Here is a 12,609-nt window from a genome sequence, read left to right as displayed (position 1 = left end):
GAAAGTGGGGGTCTGAGAGAGGGAGCTCAGTGGGCAGGGCCTGGCGGGTGAGAAGGACTGTCTCGGAGGCAGCCACCCCAGCTGGGCCTTGGGGCTCTGAACCCTCAAGGTCCCTTCTGGGGGCGCGGTGGCTCACACCTGTTATCCCAGTACCTTGGGAGACAGAGGCAGGCAGATCGCTTGAGCCCAGGAGTTTGGAACCAGCCTGGGCAATATAGTGAAACTCCATCTCTACAAAACATGAAAAAATACTTTTTTTTTTTTTGAGACTGAGTTTCACTCTTGTTGCCCAGGCTGGAGTGCAGCGGCATGATCTCAGCTCACTGCAACCTTCACCTCCCAGGTTCAAGCGATTCTCCTGCCTCAGCCTCCTGAGTAGCTGGTACTACAGGCACGCGCCACTATGCCTGGCTAATTTTTGTATTTTTATTTTTATTTATTTATTTTTTGAGACGGAGTCTCGCTCTGTCGCCCAGGCTGGAGTGCAGTGGCGTGATCTCGGCTCACTGCAAGCTCCGCCTCCCGGGTTCACGCCATTCTCCTGCCTCAGCCTTCCGAGTAGCTGAGACTACAGGCGCCCGCCACCGCGCCCGGCTAATTTTTTGTATTTTTAGTAGAGACGGGGTTTCACCATGTTAGCCAGGATGGTCTCGATCTCCTGACCTCGTGATCCGCCTGCCTCGGCCTCCCAAAGTGCTGGGATTACAGGCATGAGCCACCGCGCCTGGCCAAATTTTTGTATTTTTAGTAGAGACGGGGTTTCACCACATTGGCCAAGCTGGTCTCGAACTCCTGACCTCAAGTAATTCACCCACCTCGGCCTCCCAAAGTGCTGGGATTATAGGTGTGAGCTAGCATGCCCCGCAAAAAAAATAAAAATTACCTGGGCATGGTGGCATGTGCCTGTAGTCCTAGCTACTCACGAGGCTGAGGTGGGAGGATCACTTGAGCCTGGGAAGTTGAGGAGGCTGCAGTGAGCTGTGGTTGAGCCACTGCACTCCAGCCTGGATGACAGAGCCAGATCCTGTCTCAAGAAAGAAAGAAGGAAAGAAAGAAAGAAAGAAAGAGAGAGAGAGAGAGAGAGAGGGAGGGAGGGAGGGAGGGAAAGGAAAGAAAGTAAAGAAAGTAAAGAAAGAAAGAAAGAAAGAAAGAAAGAAAGAAAGAAAGAAAGAAAGAAAGAAACTCTTTCTTGGTCCCTCAACATCCTCCTCCCAGGCCTGGCCAAGCTTCCTGGCCCGAGGTGTCACCCGCCTGCCTAGGTGTGCCTGGGGTGGGGTCCCTGGGGCTGGAGAGTGGGGAGACAGCACAGCTGGGCCACACTGGCCGGTGCAGGATGACGGAGGCTCCCACCCCATTCCAGTGCCCAGAGTGAGAGCAGAGGTGACTGGGTGGGAACCCAGGGGTCCAGGGAATGCGGGGGTGGCTGGACCAGCCCTGGCCTCCAGCTCCCTTCGCCTCCCCTGCCAGGGCCCTGCTTGAGGAAGAAGCTCAGGCAGCTCAGGAGATTCATCTTCCCAGGGGCAGCACCCCGGACGGGGCTCCTCCTACACCTGCCAGGGAAACAGTTCGCACCTGTGGCCTCAGCTGGTGGGTGGCTGGTCCAGCCACCATGGTTTTCCTGACAGCGCGGCCCCTAGAGGTGCCCAGCTAAGGGGCTGCAGAGGGCAGAGCCTTCCCGAGCCCCCTGCCCACTGCCCTCTTGGGCCCTGCCAGGTAAGGGGCAGCCCAGAGATGGACCCAGAGTCCAACCTGCCTGCCCTGGAGCTGCCCTTCTGTCCCAAAGAAGCAGCTGGAGGTCACTGACAGGCAGATGCCAGCAGGGCCCTTTCCAGCAGTGGGTGGCCATGAGTAGCCTTCCCTGGAAGCAGGGGACCTGGTCAAGGCTCTCTCAGGATAGAGAGGCACCTAGAGGGGAAGGGCCAGGGGTCCTCCTAGGCTGGAGCTGCACTCCCACAGTGCAGCTGCTCACTGGGCGGAGCTCTTCGCCACGCCACACCGGGCTGCATGGCTCACAACAGTGCCTCGGGGGGCCGTCCTCTCCAACAGAAGACCCCACCACACTGACCCGCCCTGTGAAGAGGTCAGGGACTCTATCTTTCTCTCTGGGTGCCAGGGTCCCACCTGCTGTCCCCACCCCCCACCCAGCTCAGGGCCCAGAGGTCTCCACAAGGGACTTCCTCCACAAGCCCCACGCCCTTGGTGACTTGCTGGCTCCCCTATGTTGGGTTCTGCCTCATGAGCTACTGTAAAAAAAGAAAAAAGTGGTAAAGCCTGGGGGCGGTGGCTCACGCCTGTAATCCCAGCACTTTGGAAGGCCGAGGCGGCCAGATCACAAGGTCAGGAGATCGAGACCATCCTGCCTAACACGGTGAAACCCTGTCTCTACTAAAAATACAAAAAAATTAGCCAGGCATGGTGGCGGGCACCTGTAGTCCCAGCTGCCTGGGAGGCTGAGGCAGGAGAATGGCATGAACCCGGGAGACGGAGCTTGCAGTGAGCTGAGATCACGCAACTGCACTCCAGCTTGGGCGACAGAGCGAGACTCTGTCTCAAAAAAAAAAAAAAAAGTGATAAAATACACATAAAATTTATCATTTTAACTATTTTTTATTTTTATTTATTTTTAAATTTTTATTTTTTTGAGATGGCGTCTTGCTCTGTCACGCAGGCTGGAGTGCAATGGCGTGATCTCGGCTCACTGCAACCTCTGCCTCCCAGGTTCAAGCGATTCTTCTGCCTCAGCCTCCCAAGTAGCTGGGACTACAGGCGCCTGCCACCACACCCAGCTAATTTTTATGCTTTTAATAGAGATAGGGTTTCACCATGTTGGCCAGGATGGTCTCAATCTCTTGACCTTGTGATCCGCCCGCCTCGGCCTCCCAAAGTGCTGGGATTACAGGCGTGAGCCACCACGCTCGGCCTATTTTTTTTCTTTTCTTTGGTATGGGGGGTCTCACTACGTTGCCCATGCTGGACTCAAACTCCTGGGCCTCCCTAGCAGCTCCGACTACAAGTGCATGCCACCGCACCAGGTGTGCTGTAACCATTTTCGAGTGTACAATGTGTGGCATTTAGCACATTCCCAGTGCTGCGTAGCCGTCAGCACCCCTGCATCAGAACATTTCACTGCCTCCAAGAAAACCCCATGCCCATTAAACAGCCACACCACCCTCCTCCACCCCCCTGGCCCTGGTAACCTCGGTTCCACCTTCTTTTGTGAATCTGGCTGTCGTAGGTGCCTCCTGCCAGTGGAACACACAGCCTGTGACCCTTCATGTCTGGCTTCTTCCACCAAGCATAGGTCTCCAGGTTCATCTGCATCACAGCATGTCTCCGTATTTCCTTCCTCTTTACGGCTGAATAATATTCCACTTTATGGATATACCACATTTTACCCATACATTCATGAATGGATATTTGGGTTGTTTCCACCTTTTGGCTTTTTTTTTTTTTTCTTTTTTTGAGCCAGAGTCTCACGCTGTCGCCCAGGCTGGAGTGCAGTGGCGCGATCTCGGTTCACTGCAAGCTTCGCCTCCCAGGTTCACGCCATTCTCCTGCCTCAGCCTCCTGAGTAGCTGGGACTACAGGCGCCCGCCATCATGCCTGGCTAATTTTTTTGTATTTCTTAGTAGAGACGGGGTTTCACCGAGTTAGCCAGGATGGTCTTGATCTCCTGACCTTGTGATCTGCCTGCCTCAGCCTCCCAAAGTGCTGGGATTACAGGTGTGAGCCACTGTGCCTGACCGGCTTTTTTTTTTTTTTCTTAAATAGAGACAGGGGCCAAGCATAGGGGGTCAATAGTTGTAATCCCAGCACTTTGGGAGGCCGAGGTGGGTGGATCACCTGAGGTCAGGAGTTTGAGACCAGCCTGGCCAACATGGTGAAACCCCGCCTCTACTAAAAATACAAAAATGGGGGCCAGGTGCGGTGACTCACGCCTGTAATCCCAGCACTTTGGGAGGCCGAGGCGGACAGATCCCCTGAAGTCAGGAATTCAAGACCACCCTGGCCAACATGGCAGAACCCTGCCTCTACTGAAAATACAAATATTAGCCGGGCATGGTGGCACGCGCCTGTAATCCCAGCTACTCGGGAGGCTGAGGCAGGAGAATCACTCGAACCTGGGAGGCAGAGGTTACAGTGAGCTGAGACTGCGCCACTGCACTGCAGCCTGACGACAGAGCTACAAACAAACAAAAAATTAGCCACGCATGGTGGCACACACCTATAATCCCAGCTACTTAGGAGGCTGACACAACAGAATCACTTGAACCCAGGAGGCAGAAGTTGCAGTGAGCTGAGACCGCGCCATTACACTCCAGCCTGGGCAACAAGAATGAAACCCGGTCTCAAAATAAATAAATAAATAAATAAATAAATAAATAAATAATATAAAATAAATAAATAATTAGAGACAGGGTCTCGCTCTGTGGTGGGGTTGGAGTGCAGTGATGCAATCATGGCTTGCTGCAGCCTCAACCTCCTTGGCTCCAGTGATCCTCCTGCCTCGGCCTCCCAAGTAGCTGGGAATAGAGGTGCCTGCCACCATGCCTGGCTAATTAAAACAAATTTTTTTTGTAGAGATGGGGTCCCATCCTATTGCCCAGGGTGGTCCTTTAGCTATTATAAACAATGCTGTTATACACATTCTTTTTTTTCCCAAGACAGAGTCTCACTCCATCGCCCAGGCTGGAGTGCAGTGGTGTGATCTCGGCTCACTGCAACCTCCGCCTTCCGGGATCAAGCGATTCTCCTGCCTCAGCCTCCTGAGTAGTTGGGAATACAGGCGTGCCCACCACGCCTGGCTAATTTTTGCACTTTTAGTAGAGATGGGGTTTCACCATGTTGGCCAGGCTGGTCTTGAACTCCTGACCTCAGGTGATCTGCCCCCCTCAGCCTCCCAAAGTGCTGGGATTGCAGGCGTGAGCCACTGTGCTTGGCCACACACATTCTTTTGTTTGAACATCTGTTTTAAATTCTTTGGGACATATACCTAGGACCAGAGTTGCTGGGTAATATGGTAACTTTTTTTGATTTGTTTGAGACAGAGTCTTGCTTTGTTGCCCAGGTTGGAGTGCAGTGACATGATCCTAGCTCACTGCAACCTCCGCCTCCCAGGTTCAAGCAATTCTCCTGTCCCAGCCTCCCGAATAGTTGGGATTACAGGTGTGCACCACCACATGCGGATAATTTTTATTTTTAGTAGAGATGGGGTTTCGCCATGTTGGCCAAGCTGGTCTCAAACTCCTGACCTCAGGTGATCTACCTGTCTCAGCCTCCCAAAGCGCTGCTATTATAGGCAGAAGCCACTGCATCCGGCCTTTATTTTTATTTTTTGAGACAGGGTCTCACTCTGTCACTCAGGCTGGAGTGCAATGGCACCATCACGGCTCAGTGCAGCTTCTACCTCTCAGGCCCAAGTAAACTCCCAAGTAGCTGGGATCACAGGCAGGTGCCACCATGCCCGACTAATTTTTTTTTTTTTTTTTTTGAGACAGAGTCTCGCTCTGTCACCCAGGCTGGAGTGCAGTGGCATGATCTCAGCTCACTGCATGCTCCAACTCCCAGGTTCACGCCATCCTCCTGCCTCAGCCTCCCCAGTAGCTGGGACTACAGGCGCCCGCCACCACGCCTGGCAATTTTTTTTTTTTTTTTTTTTGAGACAGAGTCTCACTCTGTTACCCAGGCTGGAGTGCAATGGCACGATCTCGGCTCACTGCAAACTCCGCCTCCCGGGTTCATGCTATTCTCCTGCCTCAGCCTCCCGAGTAGCTGGGACTACAGGCGTCTGCCACCATGCCCCCCTAATTTTTTTGTATTTTTTAGTAGAGACAGGGTTTCACCGTGTCAGCCAGGATGGTCTCGATCTCCTGACGTTGTGATCTGCCCGCCTCGGCCTCCCAAAGTGCTGGGATTACAGGCATGAGCCACTGCGCCCGGCCGTGCCCGGCTAATTTTTTTTAATGTTTTGTTTGTAGACAGAGGGTATCCCTATGGTGCCCAGGCTGGTCTCGAACTCCTGGGCTCAAGAGATCCTCCCACTTCAACCTCTCACTGTGGTGGGATGACAAGAGTGAGCCACCGTGCCTGGCCTTGTTCTTGTTTTCAAGATTGTTCTGATTATTCAGGGCCCTTGCAATTCCACATGAATTTGAGGATCAGCTTTTCCATTCTTGCCAAAAAGGCCATTAGCATTCATCACCTGTTTTCTGAAAAAAGATAAATTCTGAGCAGAGGCCACAGTGTGGTGTCTTAGTCCTTCCAGCCTAACACGCTGACCAGTGGGGCCAGCTCACCGAGGGCAGGCGACAGCGTGATGGGAAGCAGCGGGGCTCTGAGCAGGGACATGACCCCCTCTGGCGGCTGACAGGAGAACGTCCTGTAGGGCCAGGGTGACCAGAGAGGAGTGCAGATGGGCTGTGAAGGTTGGGCAGGGCTGGGTATTCCTGAGTGACAGATTTGCTGGTGGTACAGGGTCGAGGACAGTGGGGGAGTCGAGGCTGACACCTGGGTGTTTTAAGCAACTGGGCAGCAGAGCTGTTACAGCAGAGGTGGGAGAGCATGGGCTGCTTTTTGGACCTTTTTAGCATGAGATGCTTCTAAATGTTTGGGTGGAGCAGCAGGCATGGGGAGGGTGTCTCAGGGGCCTGCAGAGCCACAGGCTGGCAGGGCACACGGTGGGGACATGTGTAGCTGAGGACTGTCCTGGAGCTGCCAATATCCCTGCAGGAGGGACTCCTGGGAGTGCTGGCCTGGGCGTGGGGAAGATGGGCAGTGTCCACCCAGGCCAGCTTGGCCAGCCCTTGGGAGTGGCTGAAGCTCTCTGGGGGTAGGCGTGAGAGGCAGGCCTGCCCCTCTCAGACTGGGTGTTGCCCCCAGGCCTAGGCTCCACTAGTTCCCATCTTCAAGGCTTGGAGATAACAGGCCTTGGCCTCAGGGAGTCCAGAATATACAATGTCAGCCCAGCCCATCAGGGCAGTGGAGTCCCTGGGACTCATGACTGGGACCCAAGTGCAGCCCCAACATCTTCTGAAGTGGAGGCAGGCACCACAGCACATGCCCTGGGGCAGGAGGGGGCAGCTGTGGCCCTTCAGCAGGGCCATCCAGGCCCAGGGCTCCATGCAGAACCCCCAGGGTCTCAGCCCCTTGACTCCTAGGCAGGACTCACCCCAAAGCCACAGCCTTCTCCTGGGACTGCCCTTGGGGCCTGAGGCTGTTTGTCTAGAATGCTGTCCTGAGGCTCCAGCATGCTCCAGCGTGTGTCTCCTGGGAGCTGATGCAAGGTTTGCTTGGAGGAGGCAATAAGGGGTGGGGTACGGCGTAGGGACCAGTGAGGTCCTGGAGGGGGCACAGACCAAGGTGGTGGTCTGGGAGGCCTGAGGGCATGGGGGCTGCCCAGGGGTGGAAGAGGACCCCAAGCAGCAGGGATTTGGGTGGAACCAGGAGTCCTCAAGCAGGGGTGCTGCCCCTCCTGGGGAGGCTGGGCCTGCAGGTGCTGGGTGTTTTGGAAACCAGCAGGTGTGGCCAGGCACGTGGCCCCTGGAGCCTCTGGCTGACGCACATCTGAGACTGGCTGGGCGCTGCTGCACGCCTCCTGGAGCTCTGCCCAGGCTTGCCCTGGGGTCCCCTGGGGGTAGGCCCAGCCTGTCCACCAGACTTTTTTTTGTTTTTTGAGACGGAGTCTCGCCCTGTCGCCCAGGCTGGAGTGCAGTGGCGCGATCTCGGCTCACTCCAAGCTCCGCCTCCCAGGTTCACACCATTCTCCCGCCTCAGCCTCCCGAGTAGCTGGGACTGCAGGTGCCCGCCACTATGCCCGGCTAATTTTTTTGTATTTTTAGTAGAGACGGGGTTTCACCATTCACAGGATGGTCTCGATGTCCTGACCTCATGATCCACCCACCTTGGCCTCCCAAAGTGCTGGGATTACAGGCGTGAGCCACCGCGCCCGGCCTTTTTTTTGAGATGGTCTCCCTGTGTTGCTCAGGCTAGAGTGCAGTGGCGAGCGCGACATGGGCTCACTGCAACCTCGCCTCTCAATCACCTCAAGCAATTCTCCTTCCTCAGTCTCCCAAGTTACTGGGATTACAGGCATGTGCCACCACGCCCGGCTAATTTTTGTATTTTTTTGTAGAGTTGTGGGTGGGGAGTTCGCCATGTTGGCCAGGCTGGTCTTAAACTCCTGACCTCAAGTGATCCGCCTGCCTCTGCCTCCCAAAATGTTGGGATTACAAGTGTGAGCTACCTAGGACCCGGCCCCCATCATACTTCTAAGGGTCTGTCTCTCCTGCCCTTCGGCCTCTCCAGCAGCCCCTGGGGACCAGGGGGTCAGGCCTTGATTGGGCACCGAGCTGGCACCTCTGGGAGTGACCATGGGGAGGAAGCCCCCCATCCCTGCAGAGGGTGGCAGGAGTGAGGGGCTGAGTCAACCTGACTCCTGGGGCCCTGCTGAGGCCAGATCCATGCCCGCCCGAGCCCAGGGCCTGCCTGTCTCAGGCTGGGTGTTGCCCCCAGGCCCGGACTCCGGGAGTCCCCATCTGCGGTCCCCTCTGGGAGCTGGAAGGAGGCGGGACAGGACGGCTGCGGGGGTGCAGGGGCTCCTGGGCCACCGGCCGCGCTGGGGCACGCGCTGCAGGGAGGATCTGGGGCTCCAGGTACGTTTGGACAACATGACCCAGCTGCTGTCACATTCGAACGAGGCTGAGGAGGACGCGGACGGAGGAGCCCCGGAACCTGGCTGCCACTGCGCCCCGACGTGGAGCAGGGAGTCGGGCCGAGCCCTCCGCGGCGCGGGCGGCTGCTGGCGAGGGGCCTCTCGGGAGCCGCGGTCGGGGCACCCTGAGGGGCCGCAGCCGGCGCCTCCGTTCGTTCCCGGCGACGGTGGGAGTCCGGAAGGGAAACTCACAGGGCCGTGTGTGACCGAGGACGGAGGGCGGCGCGGACGGCGCCGTGTTCGCAGTGCTCGAAATCCCCACGACCGGCCTCGGACGGCGACCCCGGCCGGCCCAGCTCCCACTCCAAGCGGGGTGACGCCAGACGCCCAGGCCCCGGGACCGCCCCGACTCCGCGGGGCCTGTGAGCGCCGTCTGGTGGGAAAGCGCGGAGCTTCCGACGCGGGGCGGAGCTTCCGACGCGGGGCGGAGCTTCCGACGCGGGGCGGAGCTTCCGACGCGGGGCGGAGCTTCCGACGCGGGGCGGAGCTTCCGACGCGGGGCGGAGCTTCCGACGCGGGGCGGAGCTTCCGACGCGGGGCGGAGCTTCCGACGCGGGGCGGAGCTTCCGACGCGGGGCGGAGCTTCCGACGCGGGGCGGAGCTTCCGACGCGGGGCGGAGCTTCCGACGCGGGGCGGAGCTTCCGACGCGGGGCGGAGCTTCCGACGCGGGGCGGAGCTTCCGACGCGGGGCGGAGCTTCCAGGTGGGGCGGGGCCGAGACAGGGTGGGGCGGGCGCCAAGGCGGGCCGTGGTGGGGGGGAAGTGACGGGGCGGGGCCGGGTGATCCGGGCTCCCCCGCTTTTCCCCGCCGCCGCTAGGACGCACGGCGGTGGCGAGCACAGGCTCCCACAGGCTGTGCCACGTGAACGTCAAGCAAGAAGCGAGAAACGGCCGCGCGCGGTGGCTCACGCCTGTAATCCCATCACTTTGGGAGGCCGAGGCGGGCGGATCACCTGAGGTCAGGAGTTGGAGACCAGCCTGGCCAACATGGTGAAACCCCGTCTCTACCGAAAGTACAAAAATTAGCCGGGCGTGGTGGCGGGCGCCTGTAATCCCAGCTACTCGGGAGGCTGAGGCAGGAGAATCGCTTGAACTCGGGAGGCGGAGGTTGCCGTGAGCTGAGATCGCGCCATTGCACTCCAGCCTGGGCGACAGAGCAAGACTCTGTCTCGAAAAAAAAAAAAAAAAAAAAAGGGCGAGAAGCCTCTAGTGCAGCGCTAGGCCCCACCTCAGGGCGCGGTGGGCTTCGCTCCTCCTCCCCCACTTCGCAGAGGGAAGCTGAGGCACAGCCCGGCTTTATGGAACCCAGCTGAGGACTGCGGATGGCGGGAGAAGCCCTGGCACCGCCCTCGCTGCTGGTCCGGGGCTGCTGGCAGCTCTGCGCGCTGGTCCCGGAAGGCTTTGTTCCAAGACGAGCCTGCATTTCCCAAAATAATCCATGGTTTTTAGGGCTGGTAACCTGCAGCCCCTCCGCCGGCCTGCCCTTTCTCAGAAACAACCACTTTCAACTCTTTGAGCTCTTTCCTCTGTTTTGTTTGTTTGTTTTTGTTTGTTTTATTGTTGTTTGTTTTTGAGACAGGGTCTGGCTCTGTCACCCAGGTCGGAGTCCAGTGGCACAATCCCAGTTCACTGCAGCCTCAACCTCCCTGGCTCAAGCGATCCTCTCACCTCAGGCTCTTGAGCAGCTGGGACCACTGACCACTCCCGGCTGATTTTTTTTTGTATTTTTGTAGGGACAGGGTTTCACTATGTTGCCCAGGCTGGTCTCAGACTCCTGGCTCAAGCCATCTTCCCACGTCAGCCTCCCACAGTGCTGGGATTATATGTGACAGCCACCACGCCTGGCCCTGAATGTACTTTTATAATGTGGCTTTCTGCTTTCTATTTATGCTTCTTTCTCCCCTCCTGTGTTCTGTTCGATTTATTACATTTTCGTCATTATTTTTTCCTCCGCAGGTGTGGAGGTTACACAAGCAGTTTCAGTCATTTTAGTGGCCACCTTAGAGGTTTCACGTTGCGTTTTAGGCCCAGGGCATTGTCTCTAGCTATCTCCTGTGCGGTGCTGGGAGTGCAGGGCCCTGTGGCTCACATCCCCTTGTCCTTGTGGGGTCTGCGGGTCTGGAGTTCGGGCTTCACTTTGTTTTTTCACCCCTGTCCAGGCCGGGCTCCCGTAAGCAGATACTGAGACGAGGACTCAAAGGGACAGTTTTTTTGGGGGAATTCCAGGAAGCCACCGTGGGGCAGCTGGAGGTGATGAGGGTGGGAAGGGGCCAGCCCAGGGCTGAGCAGGTGACACTGTGTGCAAGGGGCCATGGCTCCGGTGTTCGCCCCATCACTGTTGCTTGCCCTGGGCTCTGCTGAGGAGGCCTCACGCAAAAGCTGCACAAGGAAGGGAACGGCAGGAGAAGCCGGGAGCCGTGAAGTCCTTTTCCTACCGAGCCCGTGCTCCAGGCCCAAGGGAGCCCTGTGGGTCCAGACCCCGTAGATGCCGCAGCAGCACCGGTTCCACTCGACCGCAGCAAGGTTCCGGCTGCAGCTCCACCCTCAGAGCCAACCTCATGCTACCAGGGCAGGTGGGGCTCGGGGGAACCAGTGTTGCCTCTGGTTTGGGTCCTTCCAGCATTGGGGGTGGGAGTGTCAGCTCTTCCTATGGAGTGGTGAGCAACCCTGCAGACGCGGAAGCTTCAGAGCAACCTGGGGATCAAACTCCAGGGGACACCCACCTGGATGTCCCCACCAGGGCCCTGCCGGCTCTGATTTAAGTCCTGGACTTGGGCCTCAGAATCGCTGCCCTCCCACTGCAGAGTGGAGAGCAGAGATGCTGCCTGAACCACAGAGGGCCCCCGACGCTCACACTTGGGCTCACCCCTGGCTTTCAAGTGCCCCTTTCTCTCCTACCATTTGTAGCCTCGATTGGTGGCAGTTACCTGGTCCATCCCTCTGCCCTTCCAACACACCACCAGTGAGTGTAACAGGTGACTGTGCAGGGGCGTGTGTCTTCGTCCCGCACTGGTGCCTGGTTGCAGCTTGGCAGCGGGGGGTCCACCACCAACATCCATCATGTCACAGCTGGGGCTCCCCAGAAGCTGACCCTGAGATGGAGTTTGGGATAGGAGCTCCCTGTTAGGGGTCAGCCCCTGTGACAGGAAGGGGGAAGCAGAACCAGACAGAAGGGGTCCTAGACCACCTGCAGGGACCATCAGAGTCCTGCCTGTGGACACAATGACCACCTTGTGTCATGTGGCTCAGGTGGGGTGGGTTTGCAGCTGAGGCTGCTGCCCTGGAGTGGGGTGGGGTCTCTCAGTGTCTTCTCACTGGAGACCCTCAGTGGCAGTGGTGATGTCTGCGGTGACCCTCTGTGGTAGAAGCAGGGGGATGTGTATATGCGTGTATGTCTGTATATATACGTCTGTCATATACACAGACGAGAGACATTTTGAGGAATTGGCCCGTGTGATTGCACTGTAGGCAACCTCCAGGGAAGAGCTGATGTTGCAGTCGTCTGGAGGCAGAATTCCTTCTTCCTTGGGGGACCTCAGTCTTTTCTCTTAAGGTCCTCAACTAACTGGATGCGGCCCCCCCTACATTATGGAGGGTCATGTGCTTTACCCAAAGTCTACTGATTTAAATACTTTTCCTTTTTTTTTTTGAGGTGGAGTCTCGCTCTGTCTCTCAGGCTGGAGTGCAGTGGCACGATCTCAGCTCACTGCAAGCTCTGCCTCCTTGGGGTTCACGCCATTCTCCTGCCTCAGTCTCCCAAGTAGCTGGGACTACAGGCGTGCACCACCATGCCCAGCTAATTTTTTTATTTTTATTTTTAGTAGAGACGGCATTTCACCATGTTAGCCAGGATGGTCTCGATCTCCTGACCTTGTGATCTCCCTGCCTCGGTCCCCCAA

The sequence above is a fragment of the Pan paniscus genome, chromosome 1 (assembly GCF_029289425.2).
Source record: "Pan paniscus chromosome 1, NHGRI_mPanPan1-v2.0_pri, whole genome shotgun sequence".
NCBI lineage: Eukaryota > Metazoa > Chordata > Mammalia > Primates > Hominidae > Pan > Pan paniscus.
The sequence above is the reverse complement of the archived record's forward strand: the minus strand, read 5'-3'. Positions refer to the sequence as shown.